Source organism: Camelus bactrianus, chromosome 32, assembly GCF_048773025.1.
Source record: "Camelus bactrianus isolate YW-2024 breed Bactrian camel chromosome 32, ASM4877302v1, whole genome shotgun sequence".
NCBI lineage: Eukaryota > Metazoa > Chordata > Mammalia > Artiodactyla > Camelidae > Camelus > Camelus bactrianus.
In genome coordinates this window covers 2,378,675-2,390,915 of record NC_133570.1, presented here as the reverse complement: position 1 = coordinate 2,390,915, position 12,241 = coordinate 2,378,675, and the positions used below count along the sequence as shown (strand labels likewise).

The 12,241-nt window shown below is 48.1% G+C and overlaps 1 protein-coding gene across 1 annotated transcript in view; it reads right to left on the bottom strand.

Moving 5' to 3' along the window:
- The window catches only part of TMEM132D (transmembrane protein 132D), a 529,280-nt gene that overhangs the window by 134,001 nt on the left and 383,038 nt on the right, over positions 1-12,241 (bottom strand). The gene's annotated exons all lie outside the window — the stretch shown is intronic.

Sequence of the window (12,241 nt, the reverse complement as noted above, 5' to 3'; positions counted from 1 at the left end):
GGCGTGAGCCAGCCTTTAGATAACAACTCAAGAGGTGAGGAAATGCTGGCTCTGAGCACGTGGCACCCAGGACTGAGTGACAAGCATGCTCTCAGAGCAGTTACCAGCTCTCTTTCCGGACCATCTTCAACTCTTTGATAATGAGGTTAATTGAAAGGCTAATGGCAGCTGTAAAGTCAACCAATTTTGATATTGTCCAGTGGATGTCAACAAAGAGGAAGACGAGCAAGTTAATCAAAGAAAGTGAGGGACAGCAAGGCAGATTTAAGAAGAAGAAACATCACCAGTGTGGGGGATCTCCCAGGACTCCGAAAAGACGGAAGGCATTCATTTGACCGTAATGATCAAACCGTCAGAAGGGTTTGCTCAGGAGTGGAACCAACAAGCACAGGGCTGAGCTGTCAAACCTGAGATGCCGAGGGTGTGATCCAGGCTCCGACGACCTGCTCTGGTTAACTCGAATCTTATGGAAACTCTCCATGGAGCGGACTGCAGTGGGAAAGGCATCCCCGCTTGGTGCAGAAAACACACGTTTCTCAGGACAATGTTACTTTTTAAGTTTGCTCTTATTTTCAGGGAAGCCTTCATTCCAGGGGGTCAAGCTTTATATCATGACTGGACCACACGGCAGGGATGTTCTCAGCTGCCAGAAGGAGCAACTAAGACAACGGTAAGGAAAGACTGTGTCTACATCAGAACAGGGACGGGCAAGTGTAGTTTTTGTACAGCCTGCAGCTAAGAACAGCTTTTATATTTAGGAGAAAAAAATAGTTTCTACATTTGGAAAAAAAAGTCAAAAGAAGAATCCTTTTTTTGGTGACACATGCACCTTATATAAAATTTGAATTTCAATGCCCATAAATAGTTCTACTGGAACTCAGCCCCACCCATGTGCTTACACATCTTGGTTGCTTTTAAGCTACAAGACCTGAGCTGGATGGTTGCAGCAGAGCGTGCCTGGCCTGCAAACCTGAAAATATTTACTATCTGTGTCCTTGCAGAAAATATTTGCCAACCCTGTTGTTTTCAGCCCCATTTGAGCTACTGCTCTTTTTATATGACAAATTACGTAGCGCTGACTTTATTAGCCCTAAATTAGAACCATAATGAATATAATCTACCAACACACATGCTTTAAAAAATCAATATAATGTCTTAAGTGAATTATAAAGGAGAAATAAAAGCAAATCATTTATAGTAAAATAATATGGTTGGTGGGAATGTAGTTCGGTGCAGCCACTATGGAAAACAGTATGGAGATTCCTCAAAAAACTAAAAATAGACTTACCATATGATCCAGCAATCCCACTCCTGGGCATATATACAGAGAGAACTTTAATTTGAAAAGACATCTGCACCCCAATGTTCATAGTAGTACTATTTACAATAGCCAAGACATGGAAGCAACCTAAATGGCCGTTTATAAAATGGAATATTACTCAGCCATAAAAAAGAACAAAATAATGTCATTTGCAGCAACATGGATGAACCTAGAGATCATCATTCTAAGTGAAGTAAGTCAGAAAGAGAATGAAAAATACCATATGCTCTTACTCATATTTGGAATCTAAAAAAAAAAACAGGACACTAATGAACTCATCTACAAAACAGGAACAGACTCACAGACATAGTAAACAATCTTCACTAGCGGGGGAACGGGGTGGGAAGGGATAAATTTGGGAGTTTGAGATTTGCAAATGTTAGCCCCTATACATAGAAATAAATTAAAAAAACAAATTTCTTCTGTATAGCACAGGGAACTAGATTCAATTATCTTGTAGTAACCCTTAATGAAAAAGAATATGAAAACGAATGTATGTATGTCTCTGCATGACTGGGACACTGTGCTGTGCACCAGAAACTGACACATTGTAACTGACCATGCTTTCATAAAATAGTACACATTTCAGTGAATGCATTTTAGGGCAGGAACTATACAATAAGACAGAACGCGGCATTTAGATACTTCCAGCTGTCTACAGCAGGCACCTCAACGAGACACCCATCAGTGCAGATGGACACCGATACTTGGATTTGCAACACAACCCCCGTGACTGGTACTTCTGCTGTTACTCAGCGAGCATGTTGACTGACAGGACCTGGTGACGTTGACAGAGCAATGCGGCCATTGGGAACCTGTGGCCCATCAGGGAAGGAAGGAGGGGACGCAAAGCCCGACCTTTCTCTTCACTCTCCGTCTGATCTTCCGCCACTGCCTTCCACTGACCAGACCCAACCAGAATCCAGTGGACCATGAGGCCCCTTTGAGGCCCTCTGTACAGGAGAGGCTCCAAGGGCGTAGCTCAGGGCGCAGAAGAGCGGAGCGGGGGTTCCACAGAGCATGTGGAGAACGTCCAGACACCAGCTCAGGAAACGGCACGGCCGCCCCCGCACCCGCCCAAGGCAGCGTCCTGTCTAGTCTGACAGCCACTAGATCAGATGGTTATTTCAATTTCAGTTCATTCAGTGACATAAAAATCTCAGCACCTCCGTGATACCGGGCGCCTTTCCAGAGCTCGGTGACCACACGTGGCGGTGGCCCTTATTGGAAGGCTCAGGTCAAAGAGCGTTGGCATCATCTCAGAGAGTCCTGTGGGACCGCTGGGTCTAATCTAGGCGCTTTTCTCTCTCCCAGGCAAACACACTCCTCATCTTGTCTCTGAGCAGGTTCTGATGGTCAGACTTAGAAAGGACACCCCAAGACTTCCCATTTGTCCTCAATGTCACCATCATCCCAGTCCAGATTCTCATTCCTTTCCCCCAGACCATTAAAGTAGCCCCCGATGTGGTCTTTCCATTTCGATGGTGGTCCCGTGCCCACCCTCCCAGTTTGCTCTCCTCCAGCATTCAGAGTGAGATTTTAAAAACAGATGACGGGTTAGATGATTTAAACACAGTGAATGAGAAGTCCTACCACATGCGTCGTGGGTGGTGAGGTACACCGCCCAGGGCCCGCCTGCCCTGACCTCCCCCAGCATCACCGGACGGTCTCCGTCCGGAAGCACCCTGAGCTGCCCTGCTCTGGGCTCTGGCACCCACTCTTCCTTCCCTCCATCCAGACAGCCAGCTAGACTCAGATCTCCCTGCCTTGGCTCCTTCTTGGCTTTCCATCTCAGCCCAAATGTCACCTCTGCAGAGATGACCTGGTCTCAAAGGGCTCGCCCAGCCAACCTTTCTCCTTCTCAACATCCTGCTTTGTTTCCTTCCAAGCATGGGTCAGTTCTGAACTCATCTGGCTCAACTATTTTTTTTCTTATTTGTCAGCCAACTGCCCTGAGTGGGAGGCGGGCTGCGTTGCCTCCCTGCACACACAGGCCAGTGCCTGCCACACAATGGGAACTAGGTAGGCGTTTCCTGAATGGACCACCTTTCTGTTGTGTCTACAAAATGAACTGCATCCCAGGCATTGGCTCACGGGGAGCAGCTGCCTGTAACGTCGCCGGGGCTGTGATAACCACACGACACCCCACGATAGCAGTGCGTCCCCGGCTTTGCTTTGTGCTGGGTCCCTTTAAAAGCACGGAGGTCTGCCGCTGCTGTCTCATTATAAATCACCTCTGGAGAGGACGGCTCGTTAGGGAGCATGAAAGACAGCAGAGTGGGCTGAAAGGAAGAGGCAGAGGCTTTGTGCGCGTGATAAATAATTCATTTTCGGATGACTTTTCCTGTCTCAGGGAGACTTCTCAACTGCGTATTTGCCACGAGTGTGCTCTCCTGCATTTGCATTTTCCGAAGATCTCTTTGCATATGGAACCGATCAGCAGCCTTACTTCTGTTTTCACGTGCCCTGGCCGTGGGCACGGATTCTGGGGCCCCTCCCCTCCCCCCCAGAATCTTAATTCCAGCTCAGCTTCTCAGCTGGATTGCTTGGGGCCGTTCCTCCAACTCCACGCGCTCCCACCCGTCTGTGGAATGGGGACAGGCGCGGGGCCAGCATCGGCGGGTCTCTGAGCGAAGCCCCGCGGGGCCACGCGGAGGCGCGCCTGGTACGTAGCGCACGGTGAGCGCGTGACGTCATTGCGCCGCCCCCCCCCCCGCCCGGCGGAGCCGTGGTGACGCGGGCGGGCAGGTGAAGCCGCCAAGCAAGAATGCGTCTCGGAGCAGAGGTTTTTCCCAAGGGCTGTCACAACATCCTAACCTGCACTCGGCAGAGCAAGCATAGCAATGAAAGCAGGGCCGAGCTCTTCCGCGTGACTGCGTTTTCACAAAGTCTGCGCGAGGCGGCGGAGGGCGTCCAGGGCGCCAACTCCCGGCTGACACAGGAAAACGGAGAGCGGGAAAAGTCAAAGCAGAAAGGATCTGCGTTTAGGCCAACAGCAGGCGGACATTTCATTATGGGAGCCAGGAAAGAGGGCTTCCTCCCAAACCTGGGGGCCTTTTCTGAAGTTCTGACCGCAGACAGTGACTGTCGCGGCGCATACGATCTGATCTGCGCTACCTTCAGCCTGATGGGAACGGACACCAACTACCGGATATATGACAGATGAACAGCCAGGTCCTACTGCACAGCACACGGCGCTACCTTCAGTATCGTGGCACCGACAATGAAAAAGAACATTAAAAAGGAAACTTATGCAGGACGCCAGGAATTGACACACACTGTAAAGTGACTATACATTTAAAAAAAACAACTGATGGATGAAGCGGTCAGTGTGACCCCATCGCCACAGGCCCGCATGTGGGCCAGTGGGTGAGAAGACTGTCCTCTGGGGTTCTCACGGAGTCACCATGCCTTCAGCCAGGTACACACACGTGGAGGAGGCACGGTGTGATGGCAGTCACAGTGCCTGGAGAAGATAAATCAGCCCTCAGGGTTCTGAAGATTAGGGGAGGGTGCAGGGGATGAAAAGGAAGTTCATTTTGTGTAAGAAGAGAAAGGTGTTCAATTTGGGAGAGCTTATTTAAGATGCACTGATATCCTCTGAAGCTTTGCAAGAGTAAATCGCATGGTTACCAAAATGCGGGTGAGTTTCGCCTGCTGGGTTTACAGAAATGGACTTGCTACTGACGTCTCGATTTATGAGGACATGCCTTGATCGGTAAGGTTTCAGAAGACGCAGACGAGACGAGGAGGGAAGAGCTTATGTGATGGCTGCTTTCTGGAAGTTCCAAGAATCGCATCAGAAAGAACTCGGGACTGAAGGAGGTGAAGGGTCAGGCGACGTCTACACTGCATGGCTCCCACTTGTCACTGTCTGGGTTACAGAGACTCTCAGCTCGAGCCGATGAGAAGAGGCATTTCAGTCTGACATAAAGGGCAAGTCAGGGGTGATGCAGGGAAGTCCAGCTGCTTCTGCTTTGGAAGACATGCTTGGCGGTTAGAAGGGGTTGGGTGGGGTTCAAACAGTAAGGTGACACAGGAGGGACTTAGAAGGAACCCAAAGGGACATCCTGAGCTTAGGTCTGCCCAAGCCTCTCGGGTTTGACTCTTGCCCATCTGGGCTCCCCATGGTCCGATCTCAACCAGCAAAAACACCTCAGGAGTGTCTGAATTCCCCAACTCGACTACTGTGCTCGCTGTGAGCAAGGAGATCATGAGATGGACAGAGTGGAAGGGCCAACAAGAATCCCAGCTGGCTGTGCAGATCAAGGGAGACCCCCTGGAGGAGGGGGTGTGGAAGGTGGGCTGTGCAGAGAATTCTGAGAGGCATCTGGGCTGCCACTAATGTCACATTTGGGGAGAAGCTTGGAATATATCACGTGGCTCAAGTCTTTGTTTTTGCTTAAAAGTTTGGTTGCCCTTCCCTGAAACTCTGCAGGGCCAGGTCTGGCAGACACGGGGACTCTAGTTCTGCATTATATAAATACCATGAACTGTCACGCTGGCCAAGTCACCTTAGGGTGAGGGTTCTCCTTTGGCTATTTTCAAGAATAACTGTCTGTGCAGACTGCACCTCCTGATTAAGTTTCATCTAAAGTCCCAACCCTCCTGCACTGCGGGTGGGAGTGTAGACTGGTGCAGCCACTATGGAGGGCAGTCCTTAAAAAACTGAAAATAGACTTACCACGTGATCCAGCAACCCCACTCCTGGGCATGGATCCAGAGGAAAATAAAATTCAAAGAGACACATGCACCCCAATGCTCACAGCAGCACTATTTACCACGGCTGAGACATGGAAACAGCCCAAGTGTCCAACAACGGATGACTGCATAAAGAGGATGTGGTGTCTATATGCAATGGAACACTACTCAGCCATAAAACAAGAATAAACTAATGCCATTTGCGGCAACATGAATGGACCTGAAGATCATCATTCTAAGTGAAGTGGGCCAGGACGAGAAAGAAAAATGCCCTAGGACATCATTTATATAAGGAACCTGAAAAACAGTAACAATAATATAAGGCCACAAATGGACTAATTATCACGTTGGTTTCTTGAATATGTGTAAGGACATCTGACTGCCCTTTATGACTGGATCAACGCATTCTTTTTTTTTTTATTGAGTTATAGTCAGTTTACAATGTTGTGTCAAATCCTGGATTACCGCATTCTGCTGATTCTCATTTCATACTTGGCTTTCTTCCTTTAATCACTATGTAAGTTTAAACTGCTAAAGATCTAATCTCCTCTTAGAAACAATAATGACTCCACACATGAAAACTAAAAAAATGTGCAGTATACTGTATAAAAAATATAAAAAAAGTAAAGTCCCAACTCAACTCTAATAACTGAAACGTAGTGGTCAAGGCTGAGGCAGGGCGAAGCGGGGACCTCACCAGAAGCCCCGCCTGGGAGGAGGGCACGTCCTCACGATCCAGAGGAGAGCCCCCATCCACCTGCAGCCCACACTTGGGACAGCAGCCCTGGTGACAGTCCCCACACAGCCAGTGCCCAGCAGGAATGAAAATAGTGTTTGTTTTATTTAGAGAAAAGAGCACGTGTTAACAGCTTTGGAAGGACTAGCCGGTAGGGCACTCAAATATCAGGGTCATTGTCTCTGAATCCCAGCGGAAGCTCAAAACGTTTTCTTTTCTTTTCTTTTCTTTTCTTTTCTTTTCTTTTCTTTTCTTTTCTTTTCTTTTCTTTTCTTTTCTTTTCTTTTCTTTCTTTCTTTCTTTCTTTCTTTCTTTCTTTCTTTCTTTCTCTCTCTCTTTCTCTCTCTCTCTCTCTCTCTCTCTCTCTCTCTCTCCCTCTCTCTCTCTCTCTCTCTCTCTTTCTTTCTTTCTTTCTTTCTTTTCTTTTTGCCAAAACTCAGGTGGCAAATAGGAGAGAAGGATGTTGAAAAGCCTTGAGAAACTGGGTCCTCCCCCCGCCCCCAGAAGGATGTGCTCCATCTCCTCTAAGAAGTGCAAAGACCGCTCCCCGGAACCCGACGCTGACACGCAGTTACAGACATGCGCCAGTTAGATCCATGTCCGTGCTCATCTAATGACCTTTTCCTTAGAATTTTCTAAGAACAAAAAATGTATTTACCTACGAGATAGTAAGAGATCACTTATAATGTAATAAAAGTCATAGAGATACATGAATGGGTAAAAAAAGAAAAGGAAATTAAGGCTTTTAAGGCCCTAGACATCAGGGAGAGAAAAATAGACAAAATACTGAGGAAGGGATAAGCGTCTCCTGGAAAATCAGCTTTGAGCGGAAGCGCGTGACTGCACCTCATTCCAAAGCTTCCCTGGAGGTGGGGTTTTTACGCTTCACACAACGAATGGGGGGCCATGTGCGCACCCCAAGTTGATCTCAAGCCCTTAGTCAGAGTGTCAGCAGTCCCGGCTGCGCTGACTTGCAGCACCATTTCCTGAAGGTTATCGTTCTAACCCATTCAGATGTGCCGTGTGTGGGAATTTTAATACTTAGAGGTTCTACAAGAACGCAGAAAACAGGCATGTTTGCTCCTCTTGGTTACAATTAGGGGCAGAGGAGGGATCTCCGTGATGGAAACGATCAGTAGATCTGACTATGTAAACATTACACAAATACCCGCCAAACTTCCGCACGCTGAAACGCATGATCTGTGACACTGCAAGGCAGATGGTAAGCCAGGGGGCGTACTTGCAGAGTGTCCTACAGAAGGCCACTATCGCTAATCCATGAACGCAAAAAACGCAAGGTGGTTACAGACGGCTGGGAGGAGGGGGCAGGCACTAGTGCTCCGTGGATGCTGAGTTTCACGCTTGCAAAATGATACGTTCCTGAGGTCTGCTGCACAACCACGTGAACAGATTCAACACTAATGAAGTGAACAGTTAAAAGTAGCCAAGACAGTACATTTAATGCTATGTGTGTTTTAACCACAATTTAAAAAAAAAAAAAAAGATTTTTGATGACAACGTAAGAAGTTGTTTCCAACAGGAAACAGAAGTCGGCTAAGAACGAATGTTTAATAAGGAAAATTTTTAAAAATGTGAACACAGAAGGGCAAAGCAACACTGAGATTGTTTTTTGCTTAACACATAGCTTTTTTCACTTTTGTAGTCTGTGTTGGTGAAGTTGCAGGGAAATGGGCGTCATTATACACAGCAGGTGGAATAGTAAATTGGTTAAACTTTCTGAAAGGCAGTTTGGGGAGTGTTATCAAAAAAAATATGATTGCACTGCAAAGTCTTTGATTCACACCCTTTGATTTAAGTTCATTTCTAAAGGTTTATCTCAGGGAATGAATCAGAGACGTGTGCAAGGATTTGGAGGCGAAAATGTCAACCACAGGATATTTTGTATAGAAAAATCTTTGAAGCATTTTAAGTTTGTGTGGTGCTGTCATGGGGATACATGGGAACTTTGGGGTTAGGTCTAAAACTAAGATACATCTTTTTTCCCACTTTTCCATCACGCCTACATCCAATGCATCGCAAAGTCTTACCATCCACCCACTAGGCTGTATCCTAAAGTGCTCTGCCTCTCCATCTCTCCACTGCTATCACCATGGTCCACAGCGGTGGTCCAGGACAGCCTCAGTGTTTCCCACATGCACTCCTTCCACTGTAATGTAACTGTAGCCAGACACGTGGTCTCCTGGGACAAAGCGTGCTCTCCCAGCCTCCTTTGCAGCTAGATGTGGTCCCTCGGTGGAGTTCATGGGCTGATGGGACGGGAGCAGAGGTGGTGCATTCAGAAAAAGGTCACATCCTGCACGGAGAGGGGCACAACCATCTCCCATATCATTGTCCTATGCCTGCAGCTGCCTCGTGGACACACAGCTGCTATTAGTTTGGGGTCTTGGGGATGAGGTCAATACCTTTGAGGCCACAGGATAGAAGGATGCTATGTCCTACGCCACAGAGCCACCTGAGCAGGCTGCTCACATCAGACAAGAAAGGTGAGGACAAGGAATTGCCAAGCATCTTAGGTCAGGGTTATCTTCCAGCAGCCAGAGTACCACCCCCAAGCCTCTCTGACGCCCCCACCGCCGGCCCTCCCAAATCGGTTCTCCACTTACAGACACTCAGCGGTGCAGCAGCCCCAGGCTGAAAACCTTCCGGCCGCCCCCCCCCCCCCCCCCCCGTCTCCTTTAAAGATCCAGCTCCCGACTCTAGCCCTGAGCGCTACTCAAAGTATCTTCTCCTCCTGGACTCATTGTGGTCCAGGTGAAGCTAGCCATCCTTCTGTCCCTTGACCATTTCAAGAATGTGCAACACCAACAAGTAGATTCATGGATGCAATGATATCAGATTTCTTCCAAATGTCTCTCAATAAACACGGAGTGAGCACGAAACACGAAGCGGCAACAGGTCTATTTAATGGAAGTAACTCCCCTGAAAATGGCGAAAGTTCTTTCACCCATCAAGCCAAAGGTGAAAGGAACAGCTTTCTTTGGAAACGGAACTCAGAACACCCTGCGTACAAGAGACGGGAGGTCAGTTCCCGAGGAAGACGCTCAGGGAGTGTCAGTAAAAACGCATCAGATCAAACGTGTTTTCATCCAAGTCATTCACTTCCGTTCCAGAATCAGTGAGTGCCTGCACTCCACCTCACACGCCCCTTATATTGGGAAACATGGGGGCTGGGACCATTCTCTTCCCTGAAAGAATGTACATCATGGCCAGTGTATCGCTTATCCTTTGCATTCAGCAAATACGTGATAAGAGTAGCTAACGTTTACTGCATGTCTGAGTGCACTGGGCATTTTTCCAAGCATTCCTGAACCATCCTTTTATCCCTGCAGCAACCTTATGAGTAGATATTATCTTTCCCTCCCTTTAGAGATGAGGAAACTGAGGCTCAGTGAAATTAAGCATGATTGCATGGCAGGTAAGGGGTAAGCCTAAGCTGTAAGCATGTGATTTTGCTTCCTACGCGGCTCCTAGGACTAACAGAGAATAGAAAACCCTCCAGTGCCAGGATGAGCGACCTCTCTGAGCCTCAGTTCCCTCAAGCGGAAAAAGAGAAGGATTATTGCAAACCCTGCTCTGTGCTTTGCAATATCTAATCCCTTGTTTCCTTGTAATCAAGCCTGCGCAATGCACCATGCTGTAAAAGAGATTTACCAGCCTTCCTTCCAGCTAAGTGTGGCCACAGGGCTGAGTTCTTGCCATGTGGATATAACCAGAAATATTATGTTGGATTCTTGTGAAGACTCCTTGAAGGGAAAAGGAGCTGACCCAGTTTGGTCATCGACATTTCTTACTTTTTTCCTGCTCTGCAGAATGTGGACGTGCTGGCTGGCATTCCAGCAGCCATCTTGGACCCTGAGGTAACCATGAGGATGGAATCCAAGCTGAAGCAGAAATAAAGATGGCACTCGAGTCCAGATCGCATGGGGCACCAGACCAGCCTGACGCCACTAACCTTAGGACTTCCTTCACATCAAAGAAGAAACGCATTTGCATGAGAGCCGCTATTGGCCGGGGTAGAGTGGAGTGGGCGGGCAGGGAGTTCCCCTGCTTTCAGCCAAATAAAGCTTCTAACCGACGAAAGGGCCCACTAGGCCTTAGCTGAGGTTCCTGCTAGCTCTGCCATTGTACGCTCTTCTGTATTGCGCACATCACAGCCGGAAAGGGGGGGCCGGAGGTGAGGACGGTTTCAGAGGCCAGTGGAGGACAGAGAGAGGGGCTCTTGTGGGAGTGGAGATTTCTGCGGGTGTGGAACAGGCACCAGGAGCGTCACAGGGACAGCCTAGGCGGGAGGAGTGCTGAGTGCAGGACACTAAGCCCACTGGTCTAGGCCGAGCCAAGCGAGGGAAGCCCCTCAGAGCATAGCCCAAAGCTCATCAGACCAAAGATGCCGAAAAGGAACAAATTCAAGGAATTACTTATTCGAGACAAATGGTCTTGCCATCCCCTAGCAATAGGACCACCAACAGCCTAAACGAAGGAGCGCTGCTGTCAGAAATGAAGTGAGGGACCAGGGGAGGTTCAGTGCCTTTAAAATGAAAGAAATAGTTAATCAGAGCCTTTCTCAATGGATGGGCCCCAGCACCTCTATGTTCCCTGATGAACAGCCCAATAACTAACTTACTGTCACAAGGTGACTGTCCACGTCACCTTGGGTTGAAAGATGGATTCCTGACGTCCCTTCACCACCACATAATGACACTTGTCACTAGTCCCTAAAACGTGGTGAGGGGGAGACACCACGGCGACACCGGAGAGGTCAAGCCATCCTTCACCTCTGACAGTAAAAGGACTTTTGTAACAGAAACCTCAAACTGCTGTCAGTGGAATAGCAGATCCAGGCACTGGCACTGGGAAAACCCACATTCAGAAAACGGGTGACTCCTTTGCAGAGCGGCCCTGGGGAAAGGTGGGGCTACACAGGCTGCTGGGGGGTTTGGCTTAGGTGAACCCGGGTGATCCGTCTTCCCGCAGGCAATGTTTTCTGTTGCCTAGAAACCAGGGGGCGGGTCCTTTCAGGGATGAAAGCCCATCTTGTTTTCCACAAATCCTAGGAAACACAGGGGCAGACTTGGAGTCCTAAATCTTTTAAATTACAAGTTACATAAATAGATGGCCTGTGAATGGCTTTGAGTTAACCCTTTCTTGGATAACTTTGATTTTCTAAAGGGAAAATTGGTTCCACCATGAACAAGTTGGTGTTTCACATTAAAATCAGCAGATCTGAAGAACCCAGAATCTGGTTTGGTTTCCTGCATGGCAAACATTGGCTGGGGCCGTTTTACCAGGCAGGTGTTTGTCAAGTCTCCCTCCTGCCACAACTTCACCCACATACGTGGTCTGTTTGATCCCTGCAAGTGTTATGTGTTTGAAATCCTTAGCCTACAGACTGATTAAATCGTCACCTTTTCACATAATGGAAGACCCAAACCTAATGCCTGGATTTTGATTATTTTCTAAATAAT